This window comes from Colobus angolensis, unplaced genomic scaffold (genome assembly GCF_000951035.1).
Source record: "Colobus angolensis palliatus isolate OR3802 unplaced genomic scaffold, Cang.pa_1.0 Scaffold46, whole genome shotgun sequence".
Lineage (NCBI taxonomy): Eukaryota > Metazoa > Chordata > Mammalia > Primates > Cercopithecidae > Colobus > Colobus angolensis.
Genome location: NW_012118043.1, coordinates 4,471,637 through 4,477,851, shown reverse-complemented (window position 1 = coordinate 4,477,851; position 6,215 = coordinate 4,471,637). Strand labels below are relative to the sequence as shown.

Here is a 6,215-nt window from a genome sequence, read left to right as displayed (position 1 = left end):
CTCCGCCTCCTGGGTTCACGCCATTCTCCTGCCTCAGCCTCCTGAGTAGCTGGGACTACAGGTGCCCGCCACCTTGCCTGGCTAGTTTTTTGTATTTTTTAGTAGAGACGGAGTTTCACCGTGTTAGCCAGGATGGTCTCGATCTCCTGACCTCGTGATCCACTGGTCTCGGCCTCCCAGAGTGCTGGGATTACAGGCTTGAGCCACCGCGCCCGGCCAGGATCTGATTTTCATTGCAAAGATTCCCCAAAAGCCCAGCTAAGCCGGACAATAGAATGTTGTCCAACCAGTTTATTTAACCAGTATTTGCAACCCACACTGCCCCCTGTTGTCATAGGTCCATTTTTTGATGGCAGCATTCGATGGCTGGTTTTGCTCATTTCTATGGTTGTCTGCATAATTGCTATGATCATCTTCTCCAGCTGCTCTTGGCTTTTGTAACAAACATTATTGCAAGAGTATCTCAAGCAGACGTCGTTACAAGAACAGGATAAAGCATTTATTCCAGTTGGAGAATCACTAAAAGACCTTACAGACTGGTCACAAAGTTCTGGTATGGGCCTGGACTACCTTTATTGGTTCAGTGAACTATTGCCAAACAGATTCAGATGGTCCGGCAAGTTGGTAAAGGCCGAGATGGGTAAATGGCATGGTGAAAAAGTGGCAGTCAAAGTATTCTTTACCACTGAAGAAGCCAGCTGGTTTCGAGAAACAGAAATCTACCAAACTGTGCTAATGGGCCATGAAAACATACTTGGTTTCACAGTGGCAGGCATTAAAGGTACAGGTGCCTGGACTCAGCTCTGTGAAAATGGATCTCTCTATGACTTCCTGAAATGTGCTACACTGGACATCAGAGTCCTGCTCAAATTGGCTTAATCAGCTGCCTGTGGTCTGTGTCACCTGCACACAGAAATTTATGGCACCCAAGGAAAGCTTGCAATTGTTCATTGAGACCTAAAGAGCAAAAACATCCTCATCAAGAAAAATGGGAGTTGCTGTATTGCTGACCTGGGCCTTGCTGTTAAATTCAACGGTGACACAAATGAAGTTGACGTGCCCTTGAATATCAGGGTGGGCACCAAACACTTCATGGCTCCAGAAGTGCTGAACGAAAGCCTGAACAAAAACCACTTCCAGCCCTACATCATGGCTGACATCTACAGCTTCAGCCTGATCATTTGGGAGATGGCTCTTCGTTGTATCACAGGAAGATTGTGGAAGAATACCAATTGCCATGTTACAACATGGTACCGAGTGATCGGTCATACAATGATATGTGTGAGGTTGTGTATGTCAAACGTTTGTGGCCAATTGTGTCTAATCAGTGGAACAGTGATGAATGTCTGAGCAGTTTTGAAGCTAATGTCAGAATGCTGGGCCCACAATTCAGCCTCCAGACTCACAGCATTGAGAATCAAGAAGATGCTTGCCAAGACGGTTGAATCCCAAGATGAAAAAATCTGACGGTGAAACCATTGGAGGAGAAACTCTAGACCTCAAGAACTGTTTTTACCCATGGAATGGGTGGAATTAGAGTGGAATAAGGATGTTGACTTGGTTCTCAGACTGTTTCTTCACTACGTGTTCACAGGCTGCTAATAATTAAACCTTTCAGTACTCTTAATAGAATACAAGCTGGGAGCTTCTAAATACTTCATTCTTTATATATGGACTTTATTTTAAATGTTTTTTATGCCTTTTTTTAAATGAGTTTTTATGAAGTGCATCAAGACTTCTATCCTGATTAATGTCTCCAGTCAAGCTCTGGGTACTGAATTGCTGGTTCATGAAACAGTGCTTTCTGTGAAAGCCTTAAGAAGATAAATGAGTGCAGCGGAGATGGAGAAATAGACTTTGCCTTCTACCTGAGACATTCAGTTCGTTTGTATTCTACGTTTGTAAAACAGCCTATAGATGATGATGTGTTTGGGATACTGCTTAGTTTATGATAGTTTGTCCTGCCTTCCTTAATGATGTGATGTGTGTGTGTGTGTGCGCACATGCACGCCAGGATTCTTCTGCTGCCATTTGAATTAGAAGAAAATAATTTATATGCATGCACAGGAAGATATTGGTGGTTTTTTTTTTTTGGATTGCAGAAATTTATTAAAATTGGAGACATTGTTTTAATCTTCTTGTGCCATGGGACTCCATCAGGCTGTCTACACAGACCATTGGGAGGCTGAGGATCACTTGAGCCCAGGAGTTTGAGGCTGTAGTAAACCTCAAAGGGCCACTGCACGCCAGCTTGGGTGAGGTAAGACCCTGGTCTCGAAAAGTAAGCCAGACTTTTAACCACATTTCCAGACTTCAATTAAAATGCTACATGGGAATGCAGAATATCAGATCTTTTATTGTCTTCAAGTAATCAGTGAGAGAGTTGATATCGGTGGTTTTGTGCTTTAAAAACGCAGTATCTGACCAAGATTTGCTAATCTCATACAAGCCATTTACCTTGCAAGTGAGACAGCTTCCCCACCAGCTATGTTTTTTAACATGAAAGCTGATACAAAGGCCAAAAAAAGCTTAAAAGATCTGTAAATTTAGACTGTTTTCCTTCTACCACCTTTTTTTTTTGTAGTTATTATTTTTTCTCATGGAAAGCATCCTCTCTAAAGTTGAAGCTTCCAATGCCATGAACCATGCTTATAAAGAAAGCACTTCTTATGGGAGTGGATTCCTGCATTTGATAGCAATGTAAGTGCCTACAACCATCTTCTGTATTCTTTATTCTCAGTAACTTTTAAAAGGGAAGTTGTTTATATTTTGTGTGTAATGTGTTTTATCTGCAAATCACCCACTCTTTTATATACTTTATATGTGTACATACATTAATACTGTAGAAACCAGCTCATGTGTATCTCACATCCCATCCTTAAGGGAAGAAATGTTGTAAAGTAGAACTAAATATGAATTTTCAGAATTAATGCATTCAGAGTAATATATCAAATCCAGGACTTTGTTAACTTCAGGCAAAAACTTCACTAGGGTAATATCATCTCAATTTTTTTAAAAGAAAGGATTCTTTAATTAGAAATTTATATGTCAGAGGTGTTATAAATTTATCAACTGTTAAATATGTTTTGGACATCTAAATCATTTGAGATTTTTGGTTTTTTGACTTCTGATCCCTAACTTGTGAAGACAATGAAAAATCAGGCAGAAATATTTAGTATCTAGTTAGTATCTGTAGTTATACTGTATAACTGTTCTTCAATAAAATGGTACATAAAAACAAAAGACTACACATTGGGTACAGTGTACACTGCTCAGGTGACAGGTGCACCAAAATCTCAGAAATCACCACTGAAGAACTTTTCCATGCAACCAAACACTACCTGTTCCCCCAAAACTATTGAAATAAAAATAAAAAGAATGAAATACTGTCACTTATGACAACATGGATGAACTGGGAGGACAGTGTATTAAGTAAAATAAGCCAGACACAGAAAGACAAATACGTCATGATCTGACTCATAGGTGGAATATGATAAAAAAAAAAAAAAAAAGTTGGTATCATAGAAGCAGAGAGTAGAACAGTGGTTACCAAGACTGAGAAGGGGAGGATAAAAAGAGATTGGCCAATGGGTACAAGGTTACAATTAGATAGGCAGAATAAATTCTGGTGTTCTATTGTACAATAGAGTGACTATGGTTAAGAGTAAGGCATTGTATGTTACAATGTAGCTATAAGAGAGACTTTTAAATGTTCCCATCACAAAGAAATGATAGGCCTGGTGAGGTGGGTGGCTCACATCTGTAATCCCAGCACTTTGGCAGGCTGAAGTGGGAGGATCATGTGAGCCCAGGAGTTCAAGACCAGCCTGGGAAAGACAGCAAGACCCCCATCTCTACAAACAATAAAGGAATTAGTTAGGCTCTGTGGTTCATGTCTGTAGTCTCAACCACTTTGGAGGTTGAGGTGGGAGGATCCCTTAAACCAAGGAGTTTGAAGTTGTAGGAAGCTATAATCATGTCACTGCACTCCAGCCTGGGTGAAAAAATGAGACCTTGGCTTTACAAAAAATAAATAAAACAAAACAAAACAAAATAAAAATAAATGATATATGCATGAGGTGATGGATATGCTAACTACCTTAATTTGATTATTATACAACATATATGTATTGAAATATCAAATTGTACTCCATAAATATGTAAAATTACATGTGCCAATAAAAAAATAAAACCACAATAATTTTTAAAAATTATACAATAATGTTAATGTACAAAATGCTGATATAAAACAGTTAAAATTGCTTACTTCTTAGGTTTTCACTAGAAATTTTTTGGTTTTGGTTGTTTGTTTTGTTTTTGAGAAGGAGTCTCGCTGTGTCGCCCAGGCTGGAGTGCAGTGGCCGGATCTCAGCTCACTGCAAGCTCCGCCTCCTGGGTTTACGCCATTCTCCTGCCTCAGACTCCGGAGTAGCTGGGACCACAGGCGCCTGCACCTCGCCCGACTAGTTTTTTTGTATTTTTTAGTAGAGACGGGGTTTCACCATGTTAGCCAGGATGGTCTGGATCTCTTGACCTCGTGCTCCACCCGTCTCGGCCTCCCAAAGTGCTGGGATTACAGGCTTAAGCCACCACGCCCGGCCTAGAAATTAAGGTTACTAAGATTTTAAAATTGGAATTAATAGAAGTAATTCAGTATACAAAGTGTACCAAAAAATTAAGATGGGTTTTGATGAGAAAAATTTTAAGAAAGCTATGAGGATGTGTTTTTTGTTTAAAAAAGACATGCTTTTTGTTTAAAAAGTAATGTGTTTTTTGTTTAAAAAATAATGTGTTTTTTGTTTAAAAAAGAATAATTTTGTCTGGTTTGGGGGTTATTTCAAAATAAACAAGAGGCCCTGGGCCTTCCAGCCAGGGACTCTGCACCAGCCGGTCCCAGCTGCTGCGCACCGCCCTAGGTATCTGGGTAATCACAGGCAGTAGCAAGGGCCATGATGACAGATGATGGCCAGGAGCAGCTCAATGAGCTGGAGGTTCTGGAGTCCATCTACCTTGACTCCTTCACAGGCAGATGTCTCTCAGTTATCCCTGTATAGCTCCAGTCCTGTTCATGTTCTCTCTCACTTAGCAGTACATCTGTGCTGTGAGGGTGTAACAGGATATAAGGGGATGAGTGAAGAAAGGTTTGAGGGTTTCATTAACTGGCTTGATTGCACATTGATCCAACCCTCCTAACAACTAGTCTTCCAAAATATAAATGGACTTTCCTCATACCACATTCTCCTTCAGTAGTGCTTCACTTGACAGAGTCCTGCTAAGTAGTGTCAGAAAATCCACCCAGCTTCACCATACTGTGACATCTGAGGCTGGAGAAAATGATGAAACCCTCAAGTTTACATACCATGGAAAATAGCCAGACAGAGCTTCCCTTTATGAAATATTCTCCCAGGAAAATCTAGAAGATAATGATGTCTCAGACATTTAAATTACTAGCATTACAGCTGAAGGAAATCTTGGTATGGTGGTGATCTTTATCTAGTGACAGCTGTACAAGAAAGATTAAATGAAATAGTAGATCAGATAAAAACTAGAAGAGAGGAAGAAAAGAAACAAAAAGAAAAAGAAGAAGAAGAAACTGAAAAGCAATTATTCCACGGTACTCCTGTTAGATTTTCTTTTTTTTTTTTTTGCGATGGAGTCTTGCTCTGTCACCCAGGCTGGAGTGCAGTGGCATGATTTCAGCTCACTGCAACCTCTGCCTCCAGGGTTCAAGCCATTTTCCCGCCTCAGCCTCCAGTCCTCAGCCTGGGACTACAGGCATGTACCACCATGCCCGACTAATTTTTTCCATCTTAGTAGAGACGGGGTTTTGCCATGTTGGCCAGGCTGGTCTCAAACTCCTGACCTCAGGTGATTCACTCGCCTCGGCCTCCCAAAGTGCTGGGATTACAGGCGTGAGCCACCATGCTAGGCCAAGAATTTCTTAAATTGGAAGAGCAAGCTTGATGAGAAACTCTTGGAAATTAAAAAGAAATGAATGAAAGAAGAACCAGCAAGAAAAATAAATTAAGTGGGAAACAAGTTTTTGAAACAGATCATAATCTTGATATATCTGATATTCAGTTCTTGGAGGATGCTGGAAACAACGTGGAGGTATTATAGATGAGTTTTTTTTTTTTTTTTTTTTTTTGAGATGAAGTTTCGCTCTGTAGCCTGGGCTGGAGTGCAATGGTGCAATCTCGGCTCACTGCAACCTC

The 6,215-nt window shown here is 40.3% G+C and overlaps 2 pseudogenes across 1 annotated transcript in view; both read left to right on the top strand.

Moving 5' to 3' along the window:
• LOC105523392 overlaps positions 1–1,619 on the top strand; it is a 2,311-nt pseudogene extending 692 nt beyond the window's left edge. The window contains exon 2 of the transcript XR_001003596.1: positions 197–1,619. The product of XR_001003596.1 is annotated as a bone morphogenetic protein receptor type-1A pseudogene (transcript). The remainder of the gene's footprint in view (positions 1–196) is intronic.
• A 3,333-nt stretch (positions 1,620–4,952) lies between these two features.
• The window catches only part of LOC105523300, a 1,935-nt pseudogene continuing 672 nt past the window's right edge, over positions 4,953–6,215 (top strand).